This window comes from Diabrotica virgifera, chromosome 2, assembly GCF_917563875.1.
Source record: "Diabrotica virgifera virgifera chromosome 2, PGI_DIABVI_V3a".
Lineage (NCBI taxonomy): Eukaryota > Metazoa > Arthropoda > Insecta > Coleoptera > Chrysomelidae > Diabrotica > Diabrotica virgifera.
The window spans coordinates 144076837-144092826 of NC_065444.1; the positions used below are offsets into that span (position 1 = coordinate 144076837).

Genomic DNA, 15990 nt, shown 5'->3' on the forward strand with positions numbered 1-15990 from the left:
CTTAAATCCCCCCAAACTTTTGTGTACGTTCCAATTAATTCATTATTGTGGTACCATTAGTTAAACACGTTTTTAAAACTTTTCTGCCTCTTAGTATTTTTTCGATAAGCCAGATTTTATCGAGATACAGCTTATTTTCCAATATATTTACGTAAAGATTTTATGTGGGTTTTGTTCCTTTAAACCCCCCAAATGTTTGTGTACGTTCCAATTAAACTATTATTGTGGTACCATTCGTTAAACACAGTGTCTAAAACTTTTGCCTCTTAGTTTTTTTTTCGTAACTCACCTTTTATAGAGATGTAGCTTCAAAATATACCTAAAAATTTAAATTATAAATACATTTTCAGATTATTAACAGGTCTCTATAATCGTACTTAACCATATACAAATATGTGGTGGATTCGACAAATTAATATTCAAAATATCTCGATAAACACTGGCTTATCGAAAAAGTACTAAGAGGCAAAAAAGTTTTAAAAACATTGTGTTTAACTAATGATGCCGCAATGATAATTTAATTGGAACGTATACAAAAGTTTGGGGGGTGCACAAATTTCACTTGAATTTTTTTTAAGATGTTGCTACCATAAAAATGCCACATGTCCATTTTCAATAAAAAATCTTTGAGAGTTTTCAATATATGAAAAAAATCCATTTTCATTTTGTAACTTCAAAGGGCTGTAACTTTTTTTGTATGCACTATTGTATTAGTCGAGGAAATGAAGCTGGAAAAATGGCAAAACCTCGCAATTTTTTCGTCCAGCATCGATTTGTACAAAAATTTGGGATTAGGCTCATTTCACTCTCTAGTTCATTTTCTATATTGAGCCGTTGTATGCTTCTGTTTTTAAGGGTGAAAACCACCCCTAATTGTAAAAGATTATAAAATAACATTTTAAACTTTAATAATGTCAACACTTGCTTCTTATTAGTTACATAATTATTGTTTTGTACTTTAAGATATAATATCACAATATTTCAACCCTTAAAACCACCCTTGTTGGAGCTATATATGAAAAGTTTACTTATCCTAAAAGAATAATTTCGGCTTGCATCAATTTACATAAAAATTTGGGGTTAGGATCATCTTACCCTGTACTTCATATTCTATATCATGCTCAAGGGCGTTGATTATTTTTAGGGGTGTAAACTACCCTTATTTTCAAAAATTATATAAAAACATTGTAAACTTTAATACAGGTAAAATTTGGTTTTGACTGGTTAAATAATGATTGTTTTATGCTTTAGGATATAATATCATAATATATCAACCGTTAAAAACCACCCTAAATAACATTGCAATTTTTATAAGCAACAATTTAATAGATCTATAGAGAAAAAAGTAGTATTAAAGAATTACAAAAACATTTATTTACACAAAAATGCGAATTTACAAATATATAAAAATACACATACAAATAGTTTTTTAGTCATCCAGTATACGAACCGGCTCTGTGGTATTATATAGGTACATTGAAAATGCTCTATAAGGGGACTATTCGAATTTTTCGAAAAAATAATAGTTTTATAAACATAGCTCCTTCATTTTTGGCGATAAAAATTTTTTCAATAATAGTTTTGTAGAATTTTTGAAGAGTAATAAGACTGTGTAAATTAAATTCCGTAAGATCCCTTAATTTTTAAATGAGGTGGGTTTAAAGGGCTCGAATAAGGGGATGTTTGCTCGTAAATAGATGTTTTAAACAGCTATATCTCGCTTCATTGTAATGAAAATCTATGCATAAGGAAATTTTAGTTATTAAAAAAGCTACAATTTAGTAGTTTATCATTTTTTTCGTATCTCCAGTATTTTCGGAGATATTTTGAAGAAAATGGTAAAAAATGCAAAATTGCATAAAATCAATTTTTCTTTAAACTCCAATTTTTCTAAAATTAGGCCTTTTTAATAGGTCAACCTTCTTGGGTGTATTGATAATATAGATATAAAAGGAATTACAAAAAGGCGAAGACCAATTTTTAGTTACAAGGGTAGTTAGGGGGTTGTTTTCACTGTTTTTTTCGTAGAGAAAAACAGGTACCGACTTTTTTTTGATCATAAGTTGCTCAATTTTTATGCTAGAAACTTTTTTTTATTTTTTTTGAAAGATCTTATTGTAGGCTTGAAAAAATATCATGAAAGTTTTCCTGGAAAAAGGCAAAGTTTTCCCGTTATTTGGCTTTGATTATTTCAAATTATGCATTTGACGAAAAAAGCTAACCTTTAACATGCTGTATCTCGGTTTGTATTGGTCGTAAAAATATTATAGAAAAACAGTTTCGTTTGTGTTACTAAAAGATACAATTTTGATATCTACAGTTTTTTTTTATTAAATGCATATTTTTCGAGTTATTCTCAAAAAACCCTCTAAAAATGTCGATTTTTCCGTCGAAAAACTGTTACTTTCAACCACTAATAACTCGAAAAATATTAGTTTTACGAAGAAAATGTAAAAAACATTTTTTTCTTAAAATTACTTTTTACATCGATTTACACGGTTAAAATGTAACAAAAAATTCCCACCCCCGAGATGGGGTGGCAACTACCCCCAAGGTTTTAGCGTACAGCAGCATGATATAGAAAATGATCCTTGGACTATTTCCTACCTTCTGTGAAAATATCAAGTAAATCCATGTTGGACGAAAAAATTGCGAGCCAAAATGCTTCATTTCCTCGACTATATAATATAGTATATATACGGTGACCATATGTACTTATTTAAGTAGGACAGTACTTATTTTTAAATATTATCCTAATGTACTTTAAAACCTTTCTAAGGACACGCGAATGTACTTATTTTTTCTAAAAAATGAATATTTTTATCTTTTACTACTTTTAAACAAATTTCTTTGTATATTTTTCTTTTTGTATACATATATGGTTTCCAATATTTCCATTCTTTTGTTGACTCTTCTCATGACTTCGTTGTTTGTTACAGGCTCGGTCCATGCTATCTTCAGGTACCTTCACCCACAGTTCAAATCCTTCCAACTTTTTAGTAGTCGACGCGTTAATTGACCATGCTTCTATCCCGTAAAACAGAGTCGAGAAAATATAACACCTTGCCAGCCTAACTCTCAAGTCTTAATTATTTCAGTTCTCTTGCACAAACTACCTTTCTTATTTTATTGAAGTTGGTTCTTGTCTTCTCTTTTCGAACTTTGATTTCTTTGGAGTAAGTAATCGTTTGTGTGATTAATTATTGTGCCAAGATAGTTGTAGTCTTCAACTTGTTCTAAAGTTTTACCTTTAATTGTCAGGCTTTCATCATTATTTTGGGTTTTTGATATCCTCATAAATTTAGTTTTCTTGATGTTTACTGATAATCTATATTGTTCTCCACACTCAACTATCTTGTTCATTAGATTTTGGAGGTCTTGGAGGTTGTCCGCTATTATGATAGTGTCGTCCGCATATCTAATGTTGTTAATTGGCGTTCCATTTAGGTACCTTTATTCCTGCTGTTTCTCCCTCAAGAACTTTTTTCATAATTTCTTCAGAGTATGCATTTAATAGTAGTAGTGACAATACACACCCCTGTCGCACTCCTCTTTTAATTTCGAACTCTTCTGATGTGTGTTCGTTAATACGTATGTGTGCCTGCTGTTTATAATATAGATTTGTTGTAATTCAAAGGTCATATTGTAATTGTTTTGCTTTGAGGATGTCCATTAGCTCTTTGTGGCACACTTTATCGAAAGGCTTGTTGTAATCTATGAAACAGACGTACATATTATCCTGGTTCACATCCAAGCATCTCTGGATTAGTAGTGTAAATCCAAAGTGGGTTTCTTCAATATCCATATCAAGTGTTTGGTAAATGCGTTTATGAATGATCTTTAAAAACATTTTAAGTATGTGAGACATCAGGCGTATGGTGCGGTGGTCGTACACAAAACTTCACTGCACAAGTGAAACATTTTTACACAAAATGTGTAACCTACTTAGAAAACTGTAGTACAAATTTTCATTTTCATACACATGTCTCATGTGGAGAACAACATGATACAAAATCTTGTAAAAAAACCTAGAAACACTCCGGCTAAGTGTGCACTATGCATATGCAAACAAGATCACCCTGCTAACTATAAGGGCTGTGTTGTCTACATGGAACTAGTAGAAACCAGAAATATGCCAAAAAGAGGAAACCAACAACCCCAAAGAAAAACCATTTACAACCCTCATGTAAGTAATGAAACAAATCAGCTAAACACTACTCTACAAAATCATTACAGAACATATTCAAATGTGACAGCACATCAAATCAACCACGACCAAGAACCTAAAACTAACATAGAGCTACAACTAATAACATTCCTTAACGAGTTCAAAAACATGTTCTCACAACTCATGAGTCAAAATAGTATGATATTAAACTTACTCACACAAGTCATTAACCGAAGGAATTGTTAATGTTAAACATACTTAGAATTGCCACATGAGCAAAGTTACTTCGCCAAAGTTGACCGAAGTCCGAAGTACCCTCTCTACACACTCGTTCTACTTCGCGAGGAAGTGCGATACCGACAAAGAGCGGTGCGATAGCGACAAAGATCCCTTTGACCAGACCGACAGCGACAGAGAATGGAAGTAGAACGAAGTGAGGCAAAGTTACACAAGGTGGCCGTCTACACTCTCGTACTTGTTGAACCTCGATCGACTTCGGCGAGAGTGTGGAGCTCGCATAAGAAGTGAAATAACATGGAACGATGTTTGTTATTCTCTCGAAGCTTTTAATAAATTGTAAATCAAGGCAACCATGTTAAACGAAGATCAACTCTTTGACGAACTGGGAATTTTGAAAGACATGGCTACAAGTGAAAAAATTGCTGAGTGGAATAGAGAAGAAGAAATAGTCAGGATCGATGGCTTAAAGTTTTTAAGTATGTAGATCAATTCAAACTGAAAAACTTACAAATATTATGCGAATTTATTTTTTGTCTTCCGGGTACTAGTGCGGCTATCGAGCGTTTATTTTCTGTAATAAATAATTATTATTGGACGTCGGAAAAGTCACAAATGTCCATATCACTCTCAAGGCAGCGATGCTGGTGTACGCAAATTTTGATGAGACTTGTATGAAATGTTTCATTTACTTCAGTCGAAGCCGGACCTTCTTAAATTAATTTTAAGTTCAGAAAAATATGAATGATGCAAAACACCGGAAGAAGATGAGGCTATTCCAGGTCTCTCATCTAAAAACTCTTAATTATTACAGGCTTGTAACTTTTTCAAAGTTAATGTAATGTGTTATGTTTAGTTTAATTGATATAATTTTTTATGTTTAGCTACATAGTTTATTTATTTTTAATGCCAAAAAGTTATATTTGTCCAATAACAAGATACATTTTGCGTTTTTAATACATTTTTGTTTTTTGTACTTTTTTTTCTTTAAAAAGATATGGTCACCGTAAGTATATAGGTAAGTGAGGTTCAATCAACCTATTTTTGACCCCAGAATCTGTGGTATAATTTCTGACCAATCTTTTCGGGACACCCTGTATGTATATGATACTGATTATTTTATAAATATTTATGTTAAAATTTAAAAGTAAATGTATCAATTTGTTTTAAGACAATTTTGTATTACTTTATTAAAAGTGCAACAAATAGGTATAAGGGGAAGCAATAATTTGGGATACTAACAGGGAGAAATACCCTACTATGTACTTTTGTTTTATTATTAATTTTATCGTGTGTAAGGTACAAAATATACTTATAGTGGAGTCACTGAAGGTGGATATGAGCTATTACCTCCGATTTCGTTGAACCTCCATCGATTTGCATGAAAATTGGTGAGTGGAGCAAGGAACAAAGGTGACATGGTGTCAACTTGCGCTTTTACCCTGGGGGTGGATGCCACCCCTTCTCGGGGGTGAAAATTATTTTATTAAAAATAACCCCATAATTCGATAGAGGGACAAAGGACATCGCACACATCTTATGGAAAATATAATGTCACTCAAATTCAATAAAATTTATACCAATAGATTCGTTTTAAATTAACGATCAAATCTGATCATTGCGCCAACTCTCTATTTTCAAAAATAAGAGCAGAAATTGATATAAATAAATCTGAAATCAAATGGGTAGGTACATAAGTTAGAGAGAGAAAAAATATTTTAAAATACCCAGACTTTCGGTACTCCATAAATCAGCGGATTAGTTTCACTAATCCGCTTAGGCCCAGCGGGATTTAAGCTGTTATGAATAGCACTCAGAGCAATAATGATTGTAACTAACATTTTATGGACTCCAAAAATGTGATTTCGATAAACTTTAATTGCAATTTGCGCCAATCATAATTAAGAGTTGGCGCAATGATAAGAATTGATCGTTAATTTAAAACGAATCTAATCGTATAAATTTTATTGAATTTGAGTGACATTATATTTTCCATAAAATGTGTGCGATGTCCTTTCAAGCAAAATTTGTTATATAAAGTTATTAAAATAAATCAAAACTTTTTGAGTTATTAAAGATCAAATATTTGAATTTTTCTTTACAAAAATGCATGTTTTTAACCAATTTTTCATCAATAACTCAAAAAGTGTAAGTTTTTACAAAAAAGTTAATATTATCAAAATTGAAGCTAATAAAAAATGAAATAAACCCCTTACTAGAAAAACCTTTTAATGATAACTAAAAGTGAGTTATAGGTAATTGAATGTATAACGTAAACTTATAAAACATTTGTCAAAGTACTTAAAAATATCTATCAAATGAGCCCCCGAACATGTTAATAGCGTTAAAACTTATGCTCCAAATTTTTTTCAAAATTTATCTTTTCAAATTTTTCCAAAAAATGTTATTGTTTTTTTTTTAATAACTCCGTTCGTGTTTACGATATCAGGTTCATCTAAAAACTATTTGAAAGCTAATTCCAAGTGCTATTTAACCACGTTGAACCTAATCTTTTAGACCCCTTACTTTTTAAAAAATAAAAGGTTAAATGACACCGGTTGCATGGTTCCCAAAGCAAAATTTAAGATTTAAACGTTTTATTTCTATCTCGGTTATTTTTTACCCTATGGAAATAGTAAAACAGCTAAAATATTTGGCACAGAAAAAAGTAAAATTTGGTTAAATATAATTTTTTTCGTATATTGAGTATGTTTGGGGTTATTATTAAAAGAATACGAGAATTACAATAATTTTAAAGAGTATGATTTTTTTAAATTATATCTTTTTTTCAAAAATATGCATTCTAAACCGGTCAAAAGTATCGAAAACATTACCTATGCTAATATAAAGAAGTTCTTGTAAGGATTACTATAAATTTTAATTATTGTGGAAATGGCGTATGTTTTATTTTTCACTTTTTCCTAAAAAATTCGAAACGGTTCTTTTATTTTTATTATAACTAGCTTAATTTTGACGCTATTACCTTGTTCTGAAGCTCATTTGATAGGTATTCCGAAGTACTTTGACAAATGTTAAGCAGGAATATTTTATACATTGCATCGTTTTCCCGTTATTTAAGCTTGAATACTTAGATTTGAGTACTCGTCGAAAAAAATACACATTCAATTGCCAATAACTCACTTTGAACTAACATTAGTTTAATTCTTTATGTGATTAATGTATTCAATTTTTTATTATTTTCAATTTCAGTAATAATAACTTTTTTGTAAAAGCTTATAGTTTTTGATTTATACGTGAAAAAACCGATTTAAAACATGCATTTTTTACGAAAAAATAAAATCTTTGGTCTTTAATAACTCAAAAAGTGTTTATTTATTTTAATAACTTTATATAACAAATTCTGCTTAGAATTTGTCCCTCTATCGACTTATGGTATTATTTTTAATAAAATAATTTTCACTCCCGGGAAGGGGTGGCATCCACCCCCAGAGTAAAAGCGCAAGATGGCATCATGTCACCTTTGTTCCTTGAGGCAACCTCTAATTACTCACCAATTTTCATGAAAATCGATGGAGATTCAACGAAATCGAAGGTGAAAACCTTCAGTGACTGCACTATTAACAACGCATCTAAAAGTAATAAGTATATTATTTTATACTATATTATTATTAAGAGTACGAATACTGATCAATCAAATCATAAAAAAGACGAAGAATGCCCCGTTATTTCAACAAATAAGTTGAATGAACTCAAACCGTTAAGGACCTTAATCGTAAAACCTTGTCCCTGAAAAATGCTTTTAACGAGTTTCTTACACTTACTTTACTGTTCTAATTCTCGGAGGCAAGCAGATAATCCTAGAAAAACGGCACTTTCCCCCACAAACCCGAAATTCAAACACAAACTACGTCCTTGACGTTTACCCCCGAAATACCTGTAATATCAAGAGGGGGATGATATCCACGTAGTAGTACCTTAAAAAGAGGTGTCACATCGAGCCATAAGGTATAAACGGGTGCCACTACAGGTAGTGGTTACCACAACTCGTTGAACGATAAAGTGGGGTACCACGGTTATACCATAGAAAAAAATCACGTGGTGATACACAGGACCGGCTTAACAATAAATTACTTTACCCAATTTCTAATTAATGGCCATGTGTCGGTCCTATTTATTTATACTAATATTCTTTAAATATTTATTCATAACTAGAAATAGACCAGGAAGGATCTGTTTTTAGGTGGATATGAGAGGTGGCATTCGGATTTTTGCGGATAAAGTTAGGTGATAATTTCGTTAATAATAATTGACTTACGCTCCTTCGCAAATATGCCCGGAACATTAATAAAAAATATAAAATACATATTTAAAAATTTCAAAAATTTCGAAATTTCAAAAAATTTCCTTTTCTTTTTTCTACTTCCTTCGCTTATAACTTTAAAACGATTCATTTTGGAACAAAGTCGTATAGGAATAAAACAAAGATAATTAAATTTTCTATCAGATACGACTGGTTAAAAATGTCTTAATTTATCACCCTTGCTGCAAAATAGCAATAAATATAAAATAAGGGGACAAAACAAGCCTATCCTTATTCAATGTTTTTCCATCACTTAGGTTACACTTGGAACCTTCCTAATTAGCTTAGAAATTTTTGTTTTTTGATTTTTGTAATGTGCTAAAACCGTCCACCAAATTTCATTAAAATTGACTTACTAGATTTTGCATAATAATTTTGCAATCTAAACTTTTTTTAAAAAATTAAAATTTTTTAAAATCTTGCACAACAAAAACTAGAACATACAAAGATTTGTCAATTTTTTTACATATAAAGGAGCACTCCACCTATCTATCTAATGCACTTTACAGAATTGAAATCGGATTATTTAAGCAGTCTCAGCAATGTTGTAAAGTTATAAACAATTTTTTGGCTTATAAACAAATTAGTGCTGCGGCCAGGAGGGGTGCTACGGGCTCCTTTATTTAGATAAACTTACAAAGTTTTTTTATGTATTTTGACCCGTAGAACACGAATTTTTTGTGTAACAGTTGATCCGGATGTCGATAAGATTCTATAAACAAAGAACTTGAGGAATTACATAACATCGATTTTTCGCAAAATAAAACATTTTTTTGTATTTCTTGGGTAATTCTAAGCAAAAAATATTCTACAAGTTTTTTCGTAGGATGCATAGTTTTCGAGATAACCGCGGTGGAACTTTCAAAAAATCAAAAAATTGCAATTTTTGAACGCGAATAACTTTTGATTAAAAAATAAAATAGCAATTCTGCTGACGGCATTTGAAAGTTCAAGTCAAATTATATCGGTTTTGATTATTTCCATTGCTAAAAATTAATTTTTGAAGTTATACTTCTTTAGGCGCGATTGAGAGTAAAATTTCATAATACTGCGCGCATGCGCACACAGACAGTATGGAGTTTAGTTGCTAAATCTTTCAAGTTATGTATAAATATATCAGTGCAAGAAAAGGTGTGAACAGAATATATTAGTGTTTTTAGTAAATACATTTATTATAATTTTTGTGTCTTTGGATTTGTCTTCTTCAGGAGTAAGATGAATATTGTTAAAACATTTATTGTATATTTATTATACCTCGTCTGTTTGTTACCGTGAATTGCCATTTGGTACGTCCGAACCGATACAGACACAGTCCTCGTAGCGTGTTTGGTATAGCATACGGCCAGATATCGAGAGGTTTTGAGTTCGAATCCGGAGCAATCCTATACTTTTTTTTATTTTTGGAAAGCGGTAAGCACAAAATTAGTTTGCTGTTTAAAAAAATTAAAACAAACTGTTTAACGTATATTTATTTTTAAGAAATCATATAATACAAGTATAACTTCTTACGTGCCTACAAAGTACACACACATTCTTTTTTTTATTATTAAACAAAGCTATTTGTTTATAAGCCAAAAAATTGTTTATAATTTTAAAACATTGCTGAGGCCCCTTAAATAATCCGATTTTAATTCTGTAAAGTGTATTAGATAGGTAGAGCACCTCTTTATATGTAAAACAATTAGCCAACTTCTAAATGTTCTACTTTTTGCTCAGAAAGATTTTAAAAAATTTGAACTTTTTTAAAAACATTTAGATTGCAAATTTATTATGCAAAATCTATTAGGTCGATTTTATTGGAATTTGGTAGACCGTTTAAGTAAAATATAAGAATTTTCTAAGCGAATTACTAAGGTTCTAAGTGCCACCAAAGTGGTTACGAAACATTGAATAACAACAGGCTTATTTTGCCCCCTTATTTTGTATTTATTGCTATATTGCAGAAAAAGGAATAGGTCTGGATCCCGCGTGTGAAAAAAAAGTTGATTAATAGCAAGCTGAAAATTTGTTAATAGCTTAAGGGTGTCTAGTTGAACAAACTTTGATATATGGGAACACTGGAACAGGGGACGTTTTAACTGTGGAACAGGTTAAAAATTTGGAACGGTCTTAAACAGAACAGACTTAAACTCTCCGAACAGAGATTAAACTCTCATGCAAAAATCAGACTGCTATTTATCACCAAATGGGCGTTTTAATGAGTGGAACATGTAGAATATGTCAAATGACAGGAATTATGACAGGTGATAAATAGCAGACTGATTTTTGCATGAGAGTTTAATCTCTGTTCGGAGAGTTTAAGTCTGTTCTGTCGGACAAAATAAATGTGCCGTTTTCGTGTTCTGACCGTTCCAAATTTTTAACCTGTTCCACAGTTAAAATGTCCCATGTTCCAGTGTTCCCGTATATCAAAGTTTGTTCAACTAGACACCCTTAAGCTATTAACAAATTTTCAGCTTGCTATTAATCAACTTTTTTTTCATACGCGGGATCCAGACCTATAATACCTTAAGACATTTTTGACCAGTCGTATATCATACAAAATTTAATTATCTTTATTTTATTTCTCTACGACTTTGTTAACGAAAGAAAACAGAAAAAAAATCGATGTTTTTCGAAATTTTTAAATATATTAATTTTTTTTTATTAATGTTCCGGGCTTATTTGAGAAGGAGCATAAGTCAATTATTATTACTGAAGGTGTCACCTAACTTTATCTGCAAAAATCCAAATGCCACCTCTCACATCCAAAAATAGACGTTTTTTACAGATTACTCCTGGTCTAAATTATATATATATATATATATATATATATATATATATATATATATATATATATATATTTAAAAACATAAGATGTAGATCTTTGAAACACACTCAGTGAACCAAAGATCCAAGGTTATTGGTTTAACGACCACTCGTACGAAATCAAATAGATGAAATAGAGAATGTGGAAAAATCCCCTTACGAACAATTCACACATCCACCATTTCGGGCTGGGAAAAATTTTTCGAATAGAATCAAAGATCCAAACACCAGTTCTTAGGTTGTTTTTTGGTCTAAGTGTATTATTATATATTAATATATATTAATTATTATTATATATTAATCTAATTTAATCTAATCCAAACACCTTGTCTAGGTCTCGAATGTTGTTTTTTGATTAGAATGTGTCTAAAGATATTCAACCTCTTGTCTTTACCGACGAGCCCAGAGAGGTTGAAGAGGGCGAAACACATTTCTAAGAACTGGTGTTTGGATCTTTGATTCTATTCGAAAAATTTTTCCCAGCCCGAAATGGTGGATGTGTGAATTGTTCGTAAGGGGATTTTTCCACATTCTCTATTTCATCTATATTATATATATATATATATATATATATATATATATAAACAAGGTTGAAATAATATATAATATATAATATATATATATATATATATATATATATATATATATTGTTATATTCCTATTTGATAGGAGAATTAAAATTTCTAATTATAAGCAAAATTCAAATTAATATAAAAGATCTTCAATTTTCTCAACCACGGGCATGTAAATTTAGAACAACCTGTATACAACAAATTATTATATTTAGTTTTTAAGAAAGTGATTCGAAGAAGTGTACGAAACTCGGTAACAATGCGCCTAAGATAAACAAGTTGAGTGACGCGGACCATTATAGTGTTTCGCGGAAGATTCGATCATTAGCCTACGCTAAATAAGACTCAGTGAAATAGATAATAGGTCATTAAGTTTTGTAAAAAGTAGAAAGTAAGTTTAAATTGGGAAATGATTATTTTTTCTTGAAATCCATTAAACATATTTAGAAAGATTAAAAGTTGGTATTGAGGAATACGGCGAATTAAAATTTGTGGTGGAATGTTGATTTTTGAATCTGGAAGGGATATTGAGAAAGTAGGGGATTGAATGAGGATGAGAGATCAGAATGTTTTGAGCGGTCGAGAGGTGAAGTCCAGTGGTAGACGGTAGTGTACGAAGAGTGAAAAAGCCGGTATAATTCCGTGAGTGTTGAGTACCCATCGGAACGAGAGGTAGGCCGAGTCGAGAGAAAAGAATCTCCTTGAGCAAAGAGTGTCCCGGTAGCTGATTGAAGTGGTTCGAAAAAGGTAGAACACGGCATCACGAGAAAAGCAGGAACGAGAGCGATACGAGGTAGTTTTCAAAAGAGAACATTACTGGAGGCCAGGACGAGTTTTTCATCGCAACCAAGGGTAGAAAAAAACGGGTTTTGTGTGAGGACATTCGCAGTTCACCAGATAAAGGTCAGTCTCATTTGTCAGGACATGAATGTATGGTTTTTTTTGTATTAAATACCACATTAAAAATTGAAGAACATAATCGCTAATATCAGAAGATTTTCATCAAACTTAAATCAATTTGTTGCTAATTAATCCTAATAGTTCATTATTAATAAAAATTTTAAATTGGAAACCAAAAGGAAATAAGATTCCCATTTTTAAATGTTTGTATTAAATAAATATAAGATCTAACAAATATTAAGCAGTAATTGCCATTTATATAAAATAAACAAAATTTCGATTTATAATTGTAATCCATATGTGTGTATTATTTTATTTTTTTCCTATCCCGATTAGGAACCACTGAGAAATACTTAGAAGTCACGAAAGTAAGTAAGTAATTTTATAATTCGCCCTGAGATTGAAAACATATTGATATGTGATCTGGTTGATTAATTAGATTATCATTAATGCATTAATTAAATTAAATTACATATAAGAATATCATCACATATAAATAAATAAGATTACAACAATATATATATATATATATATATATATATATATATATATATATATATATATATATATTATATATAATATATATATATATATATATATATATATATATATATATATATATATATTAATGATTTTGCTTATTTATTTTTATATTTGTACTCGATTATCCAACATCATTTTATATATATATATATATATATATATATATATATATATATATATATATATATATATATATACATCCCGCTATCATTATGTCATCTTTTCATGTTGCAGTCATTTGGCATCACCAAGAAATACTATCATTTTCGAATTTTAATTCGTGTATGTTTGTTGAGCGCATTTTTTAACGCCCTGTATCGTTCTCAGTTTTCTAAAATTTTAATTTTAAAAATTTAAATTATATACAAAAATTTTTACACTTCATAACCATTTTGACTTCCACCACATAAAAATGTGTATTTCCCATCATTTTGCCGCTTTTCGACGTTGCCACGAGTTAAAAATACCGATCTTTTGAGGACAGGTAGAAAAGGTCTATTGTAAACTTAGAGGATGGAATATTTTGGTAAAATATTCCATCCTCTCAGATTATAAACTACATAAAAGGTAGGTTCTTTACCTGTTCAGCTGGATTACCAAGCAAGGGTCTAAATATTTTACGAGTTGAATTGTGTTTATTTGATTTCATCTGTTAAATTAAAATTTCTCATACCGACTTAAAATATTTGTTTGAAAAATTCATTTTATATTTTCGTTTAATTTACTTAGGGTTTTTGGTCAGAATTTTGAAGAAACGCTTGGTTTGACATAAAATTTGGGACACGTACCTATAGCTAATATGTTAAAGAAAAAAAGTGATATTGTGCCGATATGTGCTTTTGATCTGGAGGTGAGTTTCGTCGGTTATAGGGTATGAAAACAAATACGTTCAAATAAGTCCGGAATTGGATAAACTGACTAATTCTAAGCAACTTCTATTTTATAGCGTTTTAAACTAAGTCAATACTTTTAGAGATATTTGCGAGTGAATATGTTCATTTTTCAACAAAAAAAAAACGTTTTTATACGGTTTTTCGCAAATAACTCAAAAAGTAGGTACTTTATTGAAAAAAAATTAGCAAATAGTAAATATAGCTTATAAAAAAGTGAAAAAATGGTATATGTGTCAGGTCTGTAGACCCAGTAGAAGCAGAGTTATTGCTAAGCTTTGTTTTAAAACCAAGAGGAGTAGGTAAACTAAATGGCAGATTCACACCCAAGAAAGTCACTAAAAATATCATCAGATAAATCTTCTTTTTTGGTTGATCATATCGGCCTTTGACGGTAATCTTGACTAAAAATCTAAAAATAAAAGGAAGAACGCAGAAAATACAAAAATTGCTGATAAAATAAATAAACTAACCTATGAAATGCCAATAGTGTCAAAATTTGATATGAGTAAAATTGCCTGAGGTTGTACCAATTACAAACAAGGTGTATGGCGCGGGAAATTTGAATGACTCCTCTTGTTTAAAAACAGACTATAGTGAAAAATAAGCTCTTATATCTCAAATTCCAAATCGAATATTTTAACGTGAAATAAAAAAAATGAAACACTTTTCTGGGAAAACTTATTACAACTTTCTTAAAGTGTTTAAGAAAACGTTTATTTTTATTTTTTTTTTAAAGTTTCCAGCAGCAAGAGTAAGCAGGTTACGCTCAAAATACAGTTGTTCCTTTTTTTTTTGGTTAAAAATATTCTAAAAACTCCCTCTAATTAACAGCCCAAATGGAATTAATCGTTACCACTTCACAAGTAACTTTATGTATTGTTTGTGTTTGTAAGTTTCATCAGTTCAAAGTGCTTATTTGTGGAAAAATTTGGTTTTAAAGTAAATTTTTTTAAATCTTTAATTTTGAAAAAAAGACTTTTGTCAAAATAACTTAAAAATTATTAGTGATACCAAATATCTTAAAGAGTAAAAAATGTAGGTGTTGCTTTTTTAAATATTTGGAATTTTTTGATTTTCTGGAAGACAAAAATTGGTTAAGATATGGCTGTTCAAAATTTGCATATACATACTCGTGACTAGTGATTCGTTCGAGGCCTTTCAACAAAACCCCTTTCAAAAATAAGCATTTTGAACCAATGCAACTTACAGATCATATACAGGGTTTCCCCGAAAATAGTGCGTTCCTTAAAGGTATAGATAGAAAGCACAATGTAGAGCAAAAAAGTCTTATAACATTTTATTCTAAATTCAGCCGTTTGACCAAAAAACGAAAATACATTTTGATATGCAAATTGATACTCAATTAGTAAATAAACAAGGGGTCCCATTAGATTAAATTTCACAGTCACAGGTTCTTCTACGCCATGTTGCCAGGTCATATAAATTTATGAAAATAAAAATTTACTCTTATGGAGAACAACGTAATTTTTGTTGAAACGGTTAACTTTAGGAAAAAATGTTACAACACCTTTTTGTTCTAAATTGTGT

General features: G+C 30.3%; 1 protein-coding gene across 5 annotated transcripts in view; it reads right to left on the bottom strand.

Annotated features, from left to right (window-relative positions):
- LOC126880259 (craniofacial development protein 2-like) overlaps positions 1-15990 on the bottom strand; it is a 701034-nt gene that overhangs the window by 483578 nt on the left and 201466 nt on the right. Inside the window, exon 1 of one of the 5 annotated variants that reach the window (XM_050644030.1) lies at positions 8188-8395. The exons of the other annotated variants lie outside the window; for them this stretch is intronic. The gene's annotated coding sequence lies outside the window, so the exon portion shown is untranslated. Of the gene's footprint in view, positions 1-8187; positions 8396-15990 lie in introns of those variants that run through there. 5 annotated transcript variants of the gene reach the window in all.